This window comes from Chiloscyllium plagiosum, unplaced genomic scaffold (genome assembly GCF_037043375.1).
Source record: "Chiloscyllium plagiosum isolate Xiang-an unplaced genomic scaffold, Cpla_swu_hap1 HiC_scaffold_7, whole genome shotgun sequence".
NCBI lineage: Eukaryota > Metazoa > Chordata > Chondrichthyes > Orectolobiformes > Hemiscylliidae > Chiloscyllium > Chiloscyllium plagiosum.
This window is the reverse complement of record NW_028270145.1, coordinates 21814722-21833204: the sequence shown is the minus strand read 5'-3', so window position 1 is coordinate 21833204 and position 18483 is coordinate 21814722. Positions and strand designations below refer to the sequence as shown.

General features: G+C 44.4%; 1 pseudogene; it reads right to left on the bottom strand.

Moving 5' to 3' along the window:
* Positions 1 to 1068: 1068 nt before the first annotated feature.
* Positions 1069 to 18483, bottom strand: part of LOC148149574 (putative methyltransferase DDB_G0268948) — a 52661-nt pseudogene continuing 35246 nt past the window's right edge.

Below are 18483 nucleotides of genomic sequence, written 5' to 3'. Positions count from 1 at the left end.
GTGGCTTGCAGTTAGGGGACAGTGCTATCAGTTACCTTCCTTTCTCCTCTTTCACAACAAACCAGAAATACATTGGACAGCTCCCAGTGATAGTCCAGCATTTGCCACCCATCCCCAATTTCCCTTGAACTGATTGGCTTATGGGTTCAACTCAGAATAGTTAGGAGTCAATCATATTGCTATGGGTCTGGAGTCACATGTAGGTCAGACAGGGTAAGGATGGCAGATTTCCTTCCCTAAAGGACATGTGTTATGATCCTAGTCAATGTTATTATTGGACAAGTTAGATTCCAGACTGAAACCTTGCTTGATCATATTTTATTTTGTTTTAACATGGTAGTCTCTCAGTGAGACATCAGCATGCAAAATTGCAGATTTTGCTTGTAAAGAATTAAACAGAAGCTTACAAACCCAAATAAACAAAGAAAAGGTAGAATAAGCCCATTTGTACATAACATAAATTCAAAGATTTTTAAACACACAGTATTTAACACACATAATTCAATTAATTCCAAAAGTACTCCTTTATCAATTTAAAAAAAACATATCCCTTAGAGTACCCAAAAGCATTTAATACCTCAATAGGTTTTATGTCACCTGTGTCTTTAGCTCCTAAATCTGTTATAGTTTATTCCTGGCTATCACACACCTTGTGTACCTTGCTAGGTCATAACATCCTAAAGTAAACAAAAATCCATCACAGTTTTTAAAGTAGCTCTCTCAAACTACTTTATAATAAATCACCATGGGTACAGAAAAAAATTACAAATCAATTGTTAAGTTCAGATGCACAAAACCCATTTGTCACCAGCTCATAATTGAAACCCAAGCTTAAAATATGGTATAAGCATTTTAAAAATAAATCAGACAGTCTTATCACACATGGAACAGGTGAATTTTTGCAACAGTTGATGGTGGTGTTATGGTATCATTACAAAGACTACCTTTATAATTCCAGATTAATGGCATTTTAATTTCACCAGCTACAGTGTTGGGATTTGATACAGTGCCCCAGAGCATTATCCTGGGCCTTGATATTACTATTCCCATTGCAAGGCATTTATCACATCAATCTGAGTATGTTCGTACCACAGGCACAGAGGTGTTAGGACAATTCTCTAATTCTTTTACAGAATTCAGAATCTGAATGACCTGAGCTGTTTAAAGGAGATGCAAATTATTGAATGAAAACAAATTTTGCAGAACTACATCAAATGGATATCAAATTCTTAGCTGCTTAATGATCTTTCAATTCATCTATTTATTATTTTGAAACATTGGTCCCATTTCTGACTGAAATCTTCTCCTTGGACAATCAGAAGGTTCTCTCATAGAAGGATTCTGGAGGGAGGCCTGAGAACATAACTCACGTTTGCTTGCTAAGAGGCAAAAATATTTGATATGGAATTCCACAACAGTCTCACTGGGTATTCCCATGGCCTTCAGAAGTCTAGAGAGAGGGAGAGAGAAACTTCATTAAATATAATCCTTGGCCTCCATTCTTTGGTTTCGCAAGCTTTGTTTCATACCAACCACCCATTAGCTAACTTTTGTACCACTACAAATCTGCTGCCTCTGAGAACATACTTTCCAATTGTGTATAATTCGTCTTGTGCAATGATTAACAATTTGATTAGGAAATTATCCCCATTTCCACTTTGGATATGCTGTCTGATGCCATTCACTTCTGAAATCTTTGATTTTCTTTTGATCTCTCTAGTGTCATTGCTCTGGTTGTAGCATTAACTACTGCGTGAATAATTCAGCTTTCTTCTCTCGTAGAGATCTGTGTGATTGATCCACCCTCTGTTATTGTGACAATGATGTTCATCTTTCCAGCAATGTGGACCCCCTGTACCGCCGGTGCCTCAAACCCATCTTTCAACTCTGGTGCATGGTTTGGTCAGATCTGTTTCTGTATAAATGCATCCAAACAACATCTGCTGCACAAATCAAGGTACTGTTTAACCCCATTCTGTCTCATCTGATGGGAAATGTGCCTTTTGAATGTAGCATTTGACGTCACCCCTTAATTGTTCAAAGTTTTTGGTGCACAATCATAATCCACCTTTTCTCTCCTGTGCCAGGCAGCATCTCAAAAGCCTTGCTCACTGAAGCACTCACATTGAACAGCAAGAAGGCCAGTTGCTGTGCTATTTGTGCAACCGTCTCCTGAAAGCCAGGTTGTGTCTGTCAGCAGATGCTTCAAACTCCTTCAGCCGCACTTTCCATGTCATACTGATGATTCTGGCTTCACACATAAGATCAAACAGCTCAATTCCCCAGACCGCAGCGATGTTAAGGAGCCAGGCTACAATCCGAAATATCTCTGTAGTTATCATTGTTGCACAATCACACCACAGGCTAAAAGAACCACATTCCCACACACACATTTAACTTCTGGGGTTACACTTAGGTAGCTGGATCCCCTTTAACATTGGACTAATTAATCCTTGTATTTTTGCTGACTCAAATTCTGAAGTGGGAGGGCATGAAATTTTCAGAACTACAACACACAGATAGTTACAGCTTTAAAGTGTACATTTCTCACCATCACCCCTAAATAGATTTACAATGTCAGCTTGGGAACTTCTACTTGACTATGATACCCAAGCCAATATTTCACAGCAGACAAGCTGGACTTTTTAATTGTTCTTTCACGGGTTATAAGCATGGCTGGTAAATTTACTCAACCCTAAGTGCCTTTGAGAAGGCGGTAGACAGCCACTTTCTTACACTGCTGCTGTTCTTGTGGAAGGAAATAGCACACAGGGTGAGGGAAGGGATTCTGGTACTCTGACCCAGTGACAGTGCAGGAATGGTGACATAGTTCCAAGTCAGGCATAGCTTGGAGAGAAGTGGGTGGTGTTCCCATGTGTCTCCTGCCCTTGTCCTTCTAGATGGTAGTGGACATGGGGTTGTGAAGGTGCTATTGAAGGTGTCATGACAGATTGCTGCAGCGTGCGTGTTGTATCATGTTTCAGTATTGGTTGCTCATGAAATATCACACCAGAGTTTGTTGGTTGCTGTTAAGTAACATTTATTGATAGACTGTGCATGATGGTAAGGCTCGAGAGCCTCCGCTCGAACCGCTTGGCAGAGTAGTTAGAGCTCGACTGAAAATCATATCAGTGCTTACCTCAGTGGCTCATCCACACATTCATTCACCCTATTTCAACATTTCCAACTCCCCCTTACATCCCCTCTCAGCTTCCAGAATTATTAACTAAAAGTATATTCTTAAAATTGTTGACTGAAACATTCAACTAAAAATATTCCCCTTTAATTGACTGTATTTCCAACTTCATCACCCCCCCCCCCCCCCCGCAGCCCCCAAACTCCAGCTAAGAAGTCCATTATTTACAGATTTCAGCCCTGTGGCGATCTCCCTGATCTGGTTGTTTGAAATGAATTAGGAGAGTGATGGCATAAAGCTGTCTTGGACCAGAGTTTCAGAAGCTGAAACAAAATGAGTATAATTGGTGTCTGTAGCCTAAAGCCTATTGTTACTGAAAGGAAAAGTGGCTGCAGCATCAGAATACCAGCAGATCAGTGCTTATTGATATGGTACCAGCTCTGCTTCACCGGACTATCTCTTTCTCAGTACTTTCAGTTGAGGAGATGAACTGAGCGACACTCCCACCATCAAAATCACCGTGACTTTATTTTGCTTTTTTAAATGACTACCCACCACCAGTAAAACTCCCATGCAGCCAAATCAATACTTAAATGCAAAGCCCATTAAGAACCCAGCTCTTATAGACAAAATCCGATGAGCCTCAACAGTGGCCAATCACTACTGGAGCTGTTCTGGTTGACCCTTAAAATGGCCCTGCATTTCTATCACTGACATTCTCAACATGAAAACTCTGCATGCTGGAGAAAGCTTCATACAGTCTTCAGTGGATGAAGCTCACGTTGCCAGAGAAGCTGAGGTAATTCCTCGCAAAATGGACTGTTACCATCTTGGGCATGAAGTTTTTTTTATCGTCTTAGAATATCTAGTAACTGTTGTAAAAGACTTAGTTGGAGACATGCTTGCCAACTTAACAAGGATTTGTTCCAATGTTGAAAGGTGTAAATAGGCTCATTCGATTTAATAGACTTTCCTACAATAGATTTTCTGTTGTAGGTAAGTTTTACTTTAAAATGCCTTTTAACTGGACTTCCCATACCTCAATTGTTGACTCTTGATGGTCATAAGTGTACAGTATGAAGCCATTCCAAATGACCAGGAAGGACAGTAATAGTTGCTGCTGAACTGAGAAAAAAACTTACCAACAAAATCCTTGGCTCTCAATCTTACTGACCAATTATCTTGGCCCAGATCAACATCATCATTCACTAAAGGTCCAACAATATGTACTTTATTCCTCAAGTGCCTAACTTTATGTCTTCTTCATTTTCTTGCTCAATTTGGTGGAATTTCCTTTTCCCTGGAGATGACCTGTTTGATTTACTTTGAAGAGATTATTTCATCATTTCACCATTGCAAATCTGCAGAAGGTAGCCCCATCACAGTAAAGGCACTGAATGCCCCCTGCTGGACAGTATTGTCAGCTCTGGTGCTTCCTTGCAACCAAAATGATGGTTGCTACCTTTTCCTCATTTTTGCTGGGCTTCCTATTGGGTGAAGTAGGTATCTTTGGGCCTAGCCAACTTACAAGTTCAAACTGAACTTCAGTCTTCCATGAAATTGCCCCCAGCATTATGCCATGTGCCCAGGCTGACTTGTCCATTTCATCGCCTGCTCTATGGTTCAGGATCTTGTTCAGACTCAATGAATCAGGAAGCATGTGGCTAAGAATTCAGACAAGGTCATCCCTCAATGCTACAAAATTACATGGAATGGCTGCCTTCCTTGGGGAAACACACCTTCCACAACTCCCATCTAAGAGTCTATAGTGGTCTTTCAACAGCATCACAGGGCTTTGGAAAGGATAGGGATTGCTTAGCTGATGTGGACATGCTATCACTTTGGAGAATGCCTCAATTTACCTCATGTTGGGTAGGTCATCATCTCACTTTGCATAAACAGTCAGTGTACTCAGGAAATCTAAGGGTAGTCATTGCAGCCAATGTGGCCTTACAATAGTCCAGATTCCCCTGGATTCAACACAGTCCACCTTAGACCACTGTCTCCACAGCTGCTACAATGTTGTATTAGGTTCCAATATGGAGATTTCATAGAATCTCAGCTCAGACGTTTTGGTTCAACAACGTTTCGTAAGTTTAGATTAGAGTGGTGCTGGAAAAGCACAGCAGGTCAGGCAGTAACCGAGGAGCAGGAAAATCGACGTTTCGGGCAAAAGCCCTTTATCAGGAATGGTGGCAGGGAGCCTCTAGGCTGGAGAGATAAGTGGGCGGGATGGGGGGGGGGGGAGGGCTGGGGAGAAGGTAGCAAAAAGTACAATAGGTAAATGGGGGTGGGGATGGAGGCGATAGGGCGGGGAGGGTGTAGTGGATAGGTGGGAAGGAAGATAGGCAGGTAAGACAGGTCATGAGGACAGTGCTGAGCTGGAAGGTCGGAACTGGAGTAAGGTGGGGAGAGGGGAAATGAAAAAACTGGTGAAGTCCACATTGATGCCCTGGGGTTGAAGTGTTCTAAGGCGGAAGATGAGGCGTTCTTCCTCCAGGCGTCGGGTGGTGAGGGAATGGCAGTGGAGGAGGCCCAGGACCTGCATGTCCTCGGCAGAGTGGGAGGGGGAGTTAAAATGTTGGGCCACAGGGCGGTTGATTAGTGCGGGTGTCCCGGAGATGTTCCCTAAAGCACTCTGCTAGGAGGCATCCAATCTTCCCAAAGTAGAGGAGACCGCATCGGGAGCAACGGATACAATAAATGACAGTGATGGATGTGCAGGTAAAACTTTGATGGATGTGGAAGGCTCCTCTGGGGCTTTGGATGGAGGTGAGGGGGAGGTGTGGGCGCAGGTTTTGCAATTCCTGCGGTGACAGGGGAGGGTACCAGGATGGGAGGGTGGGTTGTTGGGGGGCATGTATCTGACCAGGTAGTCACGGAGGGAACGGTCTTTGTGGAAAGTGGAAATGGGTGGGGAGGGAAATATATCTCTGGCGGTGGGGTCTGTTTGGAGATGGCGGAAATGTCAGCGGACGATTTGGTTTATGCGGAGGTTGGTAGGGAGGACCAGGGGGTTCTGTCCTTGTTACGGTTGGAGGGATGGGGTTTGAGGCAGAGGTGCGGGATGTGGATGAGATGCGTTGGAGGGCATCTTCAACTATGTGAAAAGGGAAATTGCGATCTCTAAAGAAGGAGGCCATCTGATGTGTTTGGTCCTCCTGGGAGCAGATACGGCGGAGGCGGAGGAATTGGGAATAGGGGATAGCATTTTCGCAGCAGGTGGGGTGGGAAGAGGTGTAATCCAGGTAGCTGTGGGAGTCGGTGGGTTTGCACCCCCATCCAGGGACCAAGAGACCAATGGCAATGTGTTCAGTCTTTTCAATATTAATTTAAAGGAACATGCTCCTCATCCAGGATGTCAGATAAGCAGCCTGATAATTTACCAACAGAGGAGGAGCTGAGAGAGGTGATGGTTGATGGAGCTGGGCGTCTTCAGCCTACATGTGAAAGCTGATGTTTTGGTTTTTTGGGTAAGTCAACAGTAAATACAGATGAGAAATGTAAGGAGGCAAGGGATCTGACCCTGGTAATGATACCAGAGTGGGAGTAAAAGCCATTGCAATTGATTTCTGGCTGATAGCTGCCAGATAACAATGGACAAGGCAAATTAACAAAGGATAAGAGACCATGGAGGAGGTTAGTGCAGTCAATCATGTCAAAGGCTGCAGGCAACTTGAGGAGGAGGAGCAGGGAAAGTGTACTTTTGTGACAGACACAAAGAATATCATTTGTAAGTTTGATAAGAAGCTATTGCTTCAGGTAGAGGGCGTTTGCTCCCTGTAATCGTCTTAAATTAATCGAGGTCTCCACAAAGGTAAGGTCTTGGGGATACACTCTTGTTAAAGCTGATGTTATTGTAGCTGATTGAATAAAGTAATGGTTGAGAACATTTGACATGAAGGAAAGGAAAAGAGTGGATTAACAGTGAGGGTTAGAAAAGGTATTTCAGAATTCAACACAGATTGACCAGCAGGTGCTCTCAAACTCAAAACATGTACTCTCCAGCATGTTTGGTGTATTTGTATTCATTACAGATCATTTTCTCACTTTACATTTATTTCCTCTGGAAATCAATTAACGACTGAAATGTAATGCCTTGAGGAATTACTTCTCAAGCAATATGTAAGAATATCTGTTCCCTATTAGACTATAGATGTTGCTCCTGTATGTTCAAATAGACTTATCTGTGTTAAAATTTGCTTGATTACATATTTGACCAAATTCATCTGTCGGTCCCCAGAATTGAACTGTTTATAACTTTGATTGGTTCTTCAGTTTTTTCTGAATCTGAATCTGAATCATTAACATGAATTAGGATCAACAGGGAAGACCCAATCCCAATCCCAAAGCAGGCCATGGGAGTCACTAACTCCACAATACAATTGAATATCACAGGCTGAAGAGGATATGGTTTAACTACAGTTTTGTACCTTTGCTTAGTATTTTCCAATGAGGCTTTAGCATTTTCTGGATCTTTCTTTAGGAAGGTTTGATACACACCCAAGGATTTCACAAATCCAATGAACCATGAAATTGTCTTCTTGAAGTTGATGTAAATATCTTCAGCTCTGTGACAAAGAAGACATGATTAATAACATTTAAGGAGAGGTGGTGCTGTTGTGGTTATATCACCAGACTAGCAATCCTTCGGCTTAATCTAATTTGGATGCAGACAATTAAGTACAACAGAGAGATCCTGGTGCGTTGGTAATTGGACTGGGTGAGTAGTTCAGAACCCTCAGCTAGTGTTCTGGGGGTACGGGTTAAATTCCCACAGGGGAGGTGTAATATAGTCACTGACCTACAGTGACTTGGTGCACTGATTCTTAACTGCCCCCTATAAATGACCGAGCAAGACTTTCTGTTCCAGGGCACAAATGCTGGCCTTGCTAGTAACACGTGCATCCCCTGAAACAATAAAGAAAAAAACATGTAAGCGTGAAACACCACTGAAGATTTTATTTATTGTGTATCTTTGGAATATTTTAGGAAGTCCTGCAGTATCTTTGGCATTTGATTTTTGGGATAAACTCTTAATTCAAAGAAATATCTGCCAGAACAGATCACTCAAAACGACGTCCACTGGACATGACGTGTTGTTCATTTGTCTGATATTAGACTCCTGAAGCAGCTGCAGTACAGGGAATAGATTAGATTCCTTTAGACAATAGACAATAGACAATAGGTGCAGGAGTAGGCCATTCAGCCCTTCGAGCCTGCACCGCCATTCAATATAATCATGGCTGATCATTCCTAATCAGTATCCTGTTCCTGCCTTATCTCCATAACCCTTGATTCCACTATCTTTGAGAGCTCTATCCAACTCTTTCTTAAATGAATCCAGAGAGTGGGCCTCCACTGCCCTCTGGGGCAGAGCATTCCACACAGCCACCACTCTCTGGGTGAAGAAGTTTCTCCTGAGCTCTGTCCTAAATGGTCTACCCCGTATTTTTAAGCTGTGTCCTCTGGTTCGGCACTCACCCATCAGTGGAAATATGTTTCCTACTGCCAGAGTGTCCAATCCTTTCATAATCTTATACGTCTCAATCAGATCCCCTCTCAATCTTCGAAACTCAAGGGTATACAAGCCCAACTAGTCCACACCAACCCTCCAACGAGTGATCCACCCAGACCCATTCCACCTGACTAATGCAGCTAACTCTATGGGCAATTTAGCATGACCAATTCGCCTAATCTGCACATCCGGGGCACCCGGAGGAAACCCACGCAGACACGGGGGGAATGTGCAAACTCCACACAGACAGTCACCCAAGGCTGGAATCAAACCCAGGTCCCTGCCACTGTGACGCAGCAGTGCTAACCATTGAGTCACCGTGCCACCTTAAACATTGACCAACTTTGACACTGCTCTTGCAAACCACAGCGGTATGCTTGGTCAGTGTGAGGATTGAACCCACGACCTTGGCATTAGCACCACGCTCTAACCATGTGAACTAATTGACCTACGATACTGTCAGGATAGACTACCATTTTGAAATGCTACAGTCCATTTGGTGTGGGTGCACCTACAATGCCGTTCGGGAGTGAATTCCGGGATTATGGCTTCACAACACAATAGGAACTGCAATATCTTTCCAAGAGGAAGGTGAGTTGCTTGGAGAGGAACTTGTTGATGGTGATATTCCCATCTATTTACTGCCCTTGTCCTTCTAGAGAGAAGTGGTTATGGTTTTGAAAGACTCTGTCTAAGGATCTTTGGTGAAATTCTGCAGTGCATTTTCTAGATGGGGCACACTGCTGCTACTGAGCGTCGGTGATGGATAGCATCCCCTTTAAGTTTCTTACCTGCATGGACCTTGGAGGAGTGTGCACTGCAGTGGCTTTGGTAACCAGAGTGGACTCTTGTGGATGTGGTGCCAATCAAGCAGGCTGTTTTGTTCAGGATGGTGTCAAGCTTCTTGAAAGTTGTTGGGCGGGGGGCTGCGCCCATCCAGGCAAGTGGGGAGTATTCCGTCACACTCCTGACATGTGCCTTGTAGATGATGGACTAGCTTTGGGAGGTGAGTTACTTGCTGCAGGATTCCTAGCCTTTGACCTCGTCTGGTAGCTGCAATATTTATATGGCTAATCTAGTTCAGTTTCTGGTCAACTGTAACCCCCAAGATGTTGGAGCTGGGAGATTCAATGGTGATAGCAACATTGAATGTCAAGGGCATGGCTAGACTCTCTCTTGTTAGAGATGGTCATTGCCTGACAGTAGTGTGTCACAAATGTTAATCCCCACTTGACAGCCTAAGCCAGGATATTGCCAAGGTCTTGCTACATTTAGACTGTTTCAGTATCTGAGGAGTTGTGAATGGTGCTGAACATTGGGCAGTCATCTGTGAACATCCCCACTTCTGAGCTTATGGTGGAGGGAAGATCGAGCAAAATAGATCATAATAGGATTTATGATAATAGGTTTTGATTCATCAACAGTAATAATGCCAGGGATATTTGACTTCAGGGATGGGCTAAAAGGAACATTCCACCCTGACCTTAAATTTACCTGGACCATCTCTGACACCTCCCTCCCCTTCCTGGACCTCTCCATCTCCATTAATGATGACCGACGTGACACCGACATTTTTTTACAAACCCACCGACTCCCACAGGTACCTGGATTACACCTCTTCCCACCCTACCTCCTGCAAAAATGCCACCCCGTTTTCCCAATTCCTTCGCCTCCGCCGTATCTGCTCCCAGGAGGACCAGTTCTACCACAGAACACATCAGATGGCCTCCTTCTTAAAAGACCGCAATTTCCCTTCCCACGTGGTTAAAGATGCCCTCCAACGCATGTCATCCACATCCCGCACCTCCACCCTCAGATCCCACCCCTCCAACCGTAACAAGGACCGAACGCCCCTGGTGCTCACCTTCCACCCTACCAACCTTCGCATAAACCAAATCATCCGTCGACATTTCCGCCATCTCCAAACAGACCCCACCACCAGGAATATATTTCCCTCCCCACCCCTTTCCGCCTTCCACAAAAACCGTTCCCTCCGTGACTATCTGGTCAGGTCCACGACCCCCAACAACCCACCCTCTCATCCTGGCACTTTCCTCTGCCACCGCAGGAATTGCAAAACCTGTGCCCACACCTCCTCCCTCACCTCTATCCAAGGCCCTAAAGGAGCCTTCCACATCCATCAAAGTTTTACCTGCACATCCACTAATATCATTTATTGTATCCGTTGCTCCCGATGCGGTCTCCTCTACATTGGGGAGACTGGGCGCCTCCTAGCAGAGCGCTTTATGGAACATCTCCGGGACACCCACACCCATCAACCAAACCGCCCCATGGCCCAACATTTCACCTCCCCCTCCCACTCTGCTGAGGAAATGGAGGTCCTGGGCCTCCTTCACCGCCGCTCCCTCACCACCAGACGCCTGGAGGAAGAATGCCTCATCTTCTGCCTCGGAACACTTCAACCCCAGGGCATCAATGTGGACTTCAACAGTTTCCTCATTTCCCCTTCCCCCACCTCACCCCAGTTCCAAACTTCCAGCTCAGCACTGTCCCCATGACTTGTCCTACTGGCCTATCTTCTTTTCCACCTATCCACTCACCCCTCCCCCCCCGACCTATCACTTTCATCCCCTCCCCCACTCACCTATTGTACTCTGTGCTACTTTCTCCCCACCCCCACCCTCCTCTTACTTATCTCTCCACCCTTCAGGCTCTCTGCCTATATTCCTGATGAAGGGCTTTTGCCTGAAACGTCGATTTTACTGCTCCTCTGATGTCTGCCTTAACTGCTGTGCTTTTCCAGCACCACCCTAATCTCGACTCTGGTTTCCAGCATCTGCAGTCATTGTTTTTACCTAAAAGGAACATATCATTGTACTGAGCAAGTAAATATATGTATAATTGGGGTTATAGTTGACGATAACAGTAGATATTAGGCTGATCAGTCTATAGTTACCCACATCTTGCCTCTATCCCTTTTGAACAGGGGTGTCACATTGGCAGTTTTCCAATCCAGGATTTCTCCAGAATCCAAGCATTTTCAGAACATCGCAACTAATGTATCTATTATCTCTATAGCTACTTCTTTTAGGATCCTAGGATACAAACCATCAGGGCCAGGAGACATATCCGCCTTTAGTCCCCTTTGTTACTCTGACACTACTTCACTAGTGATGGTGATGCGACTTAACTCCTCCCCTATATTCTTTAGTATTAACAGGATGCTCGTAGTACTTCCCACCATAAACACTTATGCAAAATATCTATTTGACTCCTCTGCCAGTTCCTTGTTTCCCATAACTATATCCCTAGATGCATTTTCTAAGAGGCCTATGTTCACTTTGACTCCTCTCTTCATTTTTATTTAACTGATTGATGGTTCTAGTCTGACTGGTGTTGATAATTTTCAGATTGGCTCCAGCACAGTTAATTTGAAGTATCATAATATTGTCTGATCCAGAATCTAGGTGAGAGAATTAGAAACCATGCAATTTCATTTTTAGTGCATTCTGGAAGTTGGTGTTGACATTTTGTGTTATCCATTTACTTCTCTTTGTCAGGGAAAGTGATGGCATCAAATAGGTCTCTATTCATTCCATGCAATTTTTGCTGCTGGAGTCTCATAGGGCACAAGATCAGTGAACAGCTGCAAAGAAAACATGCAATGGAAAGAATTACTTCATTGGATGGTAGCCCTAACTCATATTGTAGAAGGAAGTAAGGACTGCAGATGCTCCAGCCACCCAGCGACTGGAGGAAGATTGCCCTCAGCTTCCACCTTGGGACTCTCCAACCACACAGAATCAACGTTGATTTCACCAGTTTCTTCATCTTCCCTCCCCCCACTTTATCCCAGATACAACCCCCCAACTCGGCACCGCCCTCTTGAACTGTCCTACCTGTCCATCTTCCTTTCCACCTAACCGCACCACCCTCTGCTCTAAGCTATCACCATCACCCCCCCCCCCACCATCACCTACCTATCACATTCCCAGCTACCTTACCTCCAGCTCCATCCCCCCCCCCTCCCATTTATCTCCTCACCCCCTCCCAAATTCCTGATGAAGAGCTTATGCTCAAAACATCCACTCTCTTTCTCCTCGGATGTTGCCTGACCAGCTGTGCTATTCCAGCGCCACACTTTTAGACTCTAACTCATATTGTGATAACTCCAATGCGGAACTGTTAATTTCTTGGAAACTGGGGCCACTCTCTGGCATCAATCAGCCAGATTCTCGAACAGGAAGGGATTTCCTCCCTCAATGTCCATCTCATTTGGAACCACAGGCAACAGTTCCTGCAGTGTCCACCTGCTATTCAGAGTGCTGTCACGACTATTATATTCTATACAACTCTCAAATTCCTTAAGCATTTACACCGTCACATTGTCTCTGGAGCTGGCTTGTTGATGATAAGGGAAAGCCCGAGGAGGCATAGTTAATGATCTAATGCAAGACCCTCAGATTGACAGTGAACAACTATACAATGCAGCCCATGTACACACCATTGAACAGAGAGTTGGTCCTCTGAAGATGCATTTCCCTTGCCTGATCCGCTGAGGAGGATTACACCAGTACTCAGTGGACAGAACCACCACAATGGTAACTTTTTTCCAATGTTCTGTTTAACCCAGCTCCAGAATGGGGTGAGAACTTAGAAGAGAGGGAGATGGAGCAGCCGCCTGTCCCCGCAGATTCTGATGATAATGGTAATGATGCTGAGGGCATCAGAACAGTAGTGAGAAGATAAACAGCCCTGAGAGAATCTGAACATGGCTAGGTTTGAGAGCAAATGACTTTGCCTTCAATATACACTGAATGAATCATCCTCAACAGCTCTCCGCTGTAGGAAACCCATTGAACCTCATTCGTTATTGGGGTTTGGGATAGCAATTACTTCCCATGAACAAGGATGTCCCCAGCCTTTGTAGATCATCATGGAGGTGACCAAAAGCAAGTTTTAGATAATATTTTAAAGGAGGAAGAGAAAAACGTGGAGACAAGGTGAGGTTTAGGGAGGAAATTCCAGAGCTTAGGACCTTGACAGCTGGAAGTATGGGTGAATCGATGAGGACGGGGAATGCTGCATGGGGCAGAATTACAGGAGTGTAGCAATATTGAAGGATTGTGGAGCTAGTGAAGATAGAGTGGAGTGAGACCACAGAGGGAATTGGACATAAGGAGAAGTGTGGACTGGGGAAGGATGAAGCTCCCATGAATGTGTGACACTTGGCACTGGATCGGTTTATCATAATTAACATCTTAGAAAAAGGCTAACACTGACCTCAAAGTGCAGCCTCACTAGGACTTGATTCTCCTTGGTCACGAAATATCATTCTCCAAGTTAAGAATGACATGTGTGCCTGATTTCATTTCTTCACAGACTACAGAAAATCCAATCATGATCCCTTGAGTGGACGTGTTTCTTAAGATGGAGTTTAATTCAGATAAATGCGAGGTGCTGCATTTTGGGAAAGCAAATCTTAGCAGGACTTATACACTTAATGGTAAGGTCCGAGGGAATGTTGCTGAACAAAGAGACCTTGGAGTGCAGGTTCATAGCTCCTTGAAAGTGGAGTCGCAGGTAGATAGGATAGCAAAGAAGGCGTTTGGTATGCTTTCCTTTATTGGTCAGCGTATTGAGTACAGGTGTTGGGAAGTCATGTTGCAGCTGTACAGGACATTGGTTCAGCCACTGTTGGAATATTACTTGCAATTCTGGTCTCCTTCCTATTGGAAAGATGTTGTGAAACTTGAAAGGGTTCAGAAAAGATTTACAAGGATGTTGCCAGGGTTGGAGGATCTGAGCTATAGGGAGGGGCTCAACAGGCTGGGGCTGTTTTCCCTGCAGCGTCAGAGGCTGAGGGGTGACCTTATAGAGGTTTACAAAATTATGAGGGGCATGGATAGGGTAAATAGACAAAGTCTTTTCCTTGGAGTTGGGGAGTCCATAACTAGAGGGCATAGGTTTAGGGTGAGAGGGAAAGATATAAAAGAGTGGAGTGGGACCATTCGGCGCAGCCACTTTGGGGCGAGCGATTCGGCGCGGCCGGTTTGGCACGACCCATTTCAGCGCAGACCCATTTTGGCACAGAACTGTTTTGTAGTTATTCAGTAGTAGTTATTAAACTACTATTATTAAAATTATTAAAATATATTAAACTTAAACATATTAAGATACAAATTATTAAAATAAAATAAAACCCGTTAAAATGCCATTAACAATTTTGTATTTGCCTTATTTCTTTCATTTTTCCTTTTACTATTTTTACTGAAGAGGATAAACATTATTTTTCTTTTTATTGCTTTCATTAATGCTTGTAAGTAAGCCTGAAAAAGAATAAGTAAGAGCTGCGCTGAATCGCTCGCACCAAAGTGGCTGTGCCGAATGGTCCTACATCCATAAAAGAGACCTATGGGGCAACTTTTCACGCAGAGGGTGGTACATGTATGGAATGAACTGCCAGAGGAAGTGGTGGAGGCTGGTACAATTGCAACATTTATGAGGCATTTGGATGGGTGTATGAATAGGAAGGGTTTGGAAGGATATGGGCCGGGTGCTGGCAGGTGGGACTAGATTGGGTTGGGATATCTGGTTGGCATGGACGAGTTGGACCGAAGGGTCTGTTTCATGCTGTACATCTCTATGACTCTTCGACTCTAAGCTTGATCCCCTGGGAAAATGCATATGATTGAGGAATAATTATTACACTTAGCTGTGGTCTGACTCGAGGCTGCTTCTGAACCTATGCCTTTGATACAGATTAAATTTCCCCCATAGTTACCATATCAAGCAATTCAAGATGGGAATTCTTTATTGTACAATAGCTGACATTAAAACATGTTCTGCTTTACAATTTTATTCTACTGAGTACAATTTATAGTTTGAATAGAAATTAGTCACTTGCCTGACCCTCTTGTACCACCCATGGGTCAGTTCATAGAATAGAATAGAATATCAGAAAATCCCTACAGTATGGAAACAGGCCATTTGGCCCAACAAGTCTGCACTGAACCTCCAAGAGTAACCCAGTCCCCTATCCCACATTTAACCCTGACTAATGCACCGAACTTACACATCCCTGAACACTATGGGCACCTTAGCATCTAACCTGCACATCTTTGCATTGTGGGAGGAAACCCATGCAGACACAGGGAGAATGTGCAAACTCCACACAGATGGTGCTCCAAGGGTGGAATTGAGCCCATGTCCCTGGCGCTGTGAGGCAGCAATGCTAACCACTAAGCCACTGTACCACCTGTAGGATCTTCTGAGAGTCAGGAGTTGTGGACTTAAGCCCCACTCCAGATATTTAGAAAATGTAGAACTAACACTCTATTCCAGTATTGGGGGGATTGCTGCATTGTTGGAGGTACAGACTTTCAGATGAAACATAAAGGTACAATTTGCTTTGGCAGTTGCATAGAATGGTTCTCATGGTGCTGTTTTGAAGATAAGCCAATGTGTTCTCTATGGTGTCAGCCAATAATTTTCCACTTCATATTTACCACCAGTTTGTGGCAAGATTTTCCTATGCCCTAAATATATCTCTTTTTCTATGAGGCCTTCGGTGTGTCATAGAACATAGAACATAGAAAAGTACAGCACAGAACAGGCCCTTCGGCCCATGATGTTGTGGCAAGGATTAATCCTAACGTAAAATAAAATAAAATAACCTGCACATTCCTCAACTCACTGCTGTCCATGTGCATGTCCAGCAGTTGCTTAAATATCTCCAATGACTCTGCTTCCACCACCACCACTGGCAATGCATTCCATGCACTCACAACTCTCTGCATAAAGAACCTTCCTCTGACACCTCCTCTATACCTTTCTCCTAATATCTTAAAACCATGACCCCTTGTGCCAGTCAATCTTACCCTGGGGAAAAGTCTCTGGCTATTGACTCTATCCATGCCTTCATTACCTTGTATACAACAATCAGGTCACCTCTCTTCCTCCTTCTCTCCGGAGAGAAAAGTCCGAGCTTAGTCAACCTCTCTTGATAAGGCAAATCCTCCAGGCAAAGTTGCCTTCCTGGTAAACCTTCTCTGCACCCTCTCCAAAGCCTCAGTATCTTTCCTATAATAGGGCGACCAGAACTGGACGCAATATTCCAAGTGTGATCTCACCAGGGACTTGTTGAGCTGCAGCAAAACCTCATGGTTCTTAAACTCGATCCCCCTGTTAATGAAAGCCAAAACACCATAGGCTTTCTTAGCAACCCTATCCACTTGGGTGGCAACTTTGAGGGATTTATGTACTTGAACACCAAGATCGCTCTGTTCCTCCACACTGCCAAGAATCCTGTCTTTAATCCTATATTCAGCATTCAAGTTCGACCTTCCAAAATACATCACTTCACATCTATCCAGGTTGAACTCCATCAGCCATTTCTCAGCCCAGCTCTGCATCCTGTCTGTGTCACGCTGCAGCCTGCAATAGTCCTCGATACTATCAACAGCACCTCCAACCTTTGTGTCATCTGCAAATTTACTAATCCACCCCTCAACCTCCTCATCCAAGTCATTTATAAAAACTACCAAGAGCAGAGACCCAAGGACAGAGCCATGCAGGACACCACTCATCACTGACCTCCAGCCAGAATTCTTTCCATCTACAACCACTCTCTGTCTTCTGTCAGCCAAGCAATTCTGAATCCAGATAGCCAAATCCCCCTGTATCCCATACCTCCTGACTTTATGAATGAGCCTACCATGGGGAACCTTATCAAATGCCTTGCTGAAGTCCACATCCACCACATTCACTGCTTGACTTTTGTCGACCTGTCTTGTCACCTCCTCAAAGAACTCAATAAGATTTGTGAGGCATGACCTGCCCCTCACAAAACCATGCTGACTGCCTTTAATCACGCTATGCTTTTCCAAATAGTCATAAATCCTATCCCTCAGAATTCTTTCTAAAACTTTGCTGGCCACAAATGTAAGACTGACAGGTCTTGCCAAGGATTTCCCTACTACCCTTCTTGAAAAGAGGTACTACATTCGCCTCCTCCCAATCCTCTGGTACAACTTCCATGGAGAGTGAGGAGGCAAAGATCTTTGCCAGCGGCTTAGCAACCTTCTTTCTCGCTTCCTGGAGTAACCGAGGATAAATCTGGTCTGGCCCTGGGACTTATCAATCTTAATGTTTGCCAAAATTTCCAGCACATCAACTTCATCAATCTCGATCTGTTCAAGTATGTATCCCAGCTCCACAAAGTTCTCATTCCTCAGTGAAAACAAAAGCAAAAAACTCATTCAGGGCTTTCCCTACCTGCTCAGGCTCCACGCACAAATTCCCTATACTATCCCTGATCAGCCCTACCTTCTCCCTGATCATTCTCACGTATGAGTAAAATACCTTTGGGTTCTCCCTAATCCTTCCTGCCAAGCCTTTATCGTGTCCCCTCCTGGCTCTCATCAGTCTATTTCTGAGCTCCTTTCTAGCAAGCCTGTAATCCTGTAAAGCTGTGCTAGACCCTTGTTAGCTCCACCTTGCGTAAGCTGCCTTATTCCTTTTGACGAGAAGCTCCTCTGTTCTCGACATCCAAGGCCCCTTGATCTTACCCTTCTCTTCCTGTCTCACAGGAACAAACTCGTGCATCACTCACAACAACTGCTCCTTAAACAGTCTCCACATGTCTGCTGTGCCCTTTCTGTGGTACTATTGCTCCCAATCTGTACTTCCCAACTCCTGTCTGATGGCGGCATAATTTCCTTTTCCCCAATTAAATATCTTCACTTGGTAACTGCTCCTTTCCCTCTCCAAGGCTATGGTAAATGTGAGGCAGTTGTGGTCACTGTCACCAAAGTGTTCTCCCACCGTGAGAGCTGACACCTGTCATTAGATTAGATTAGATTAGATT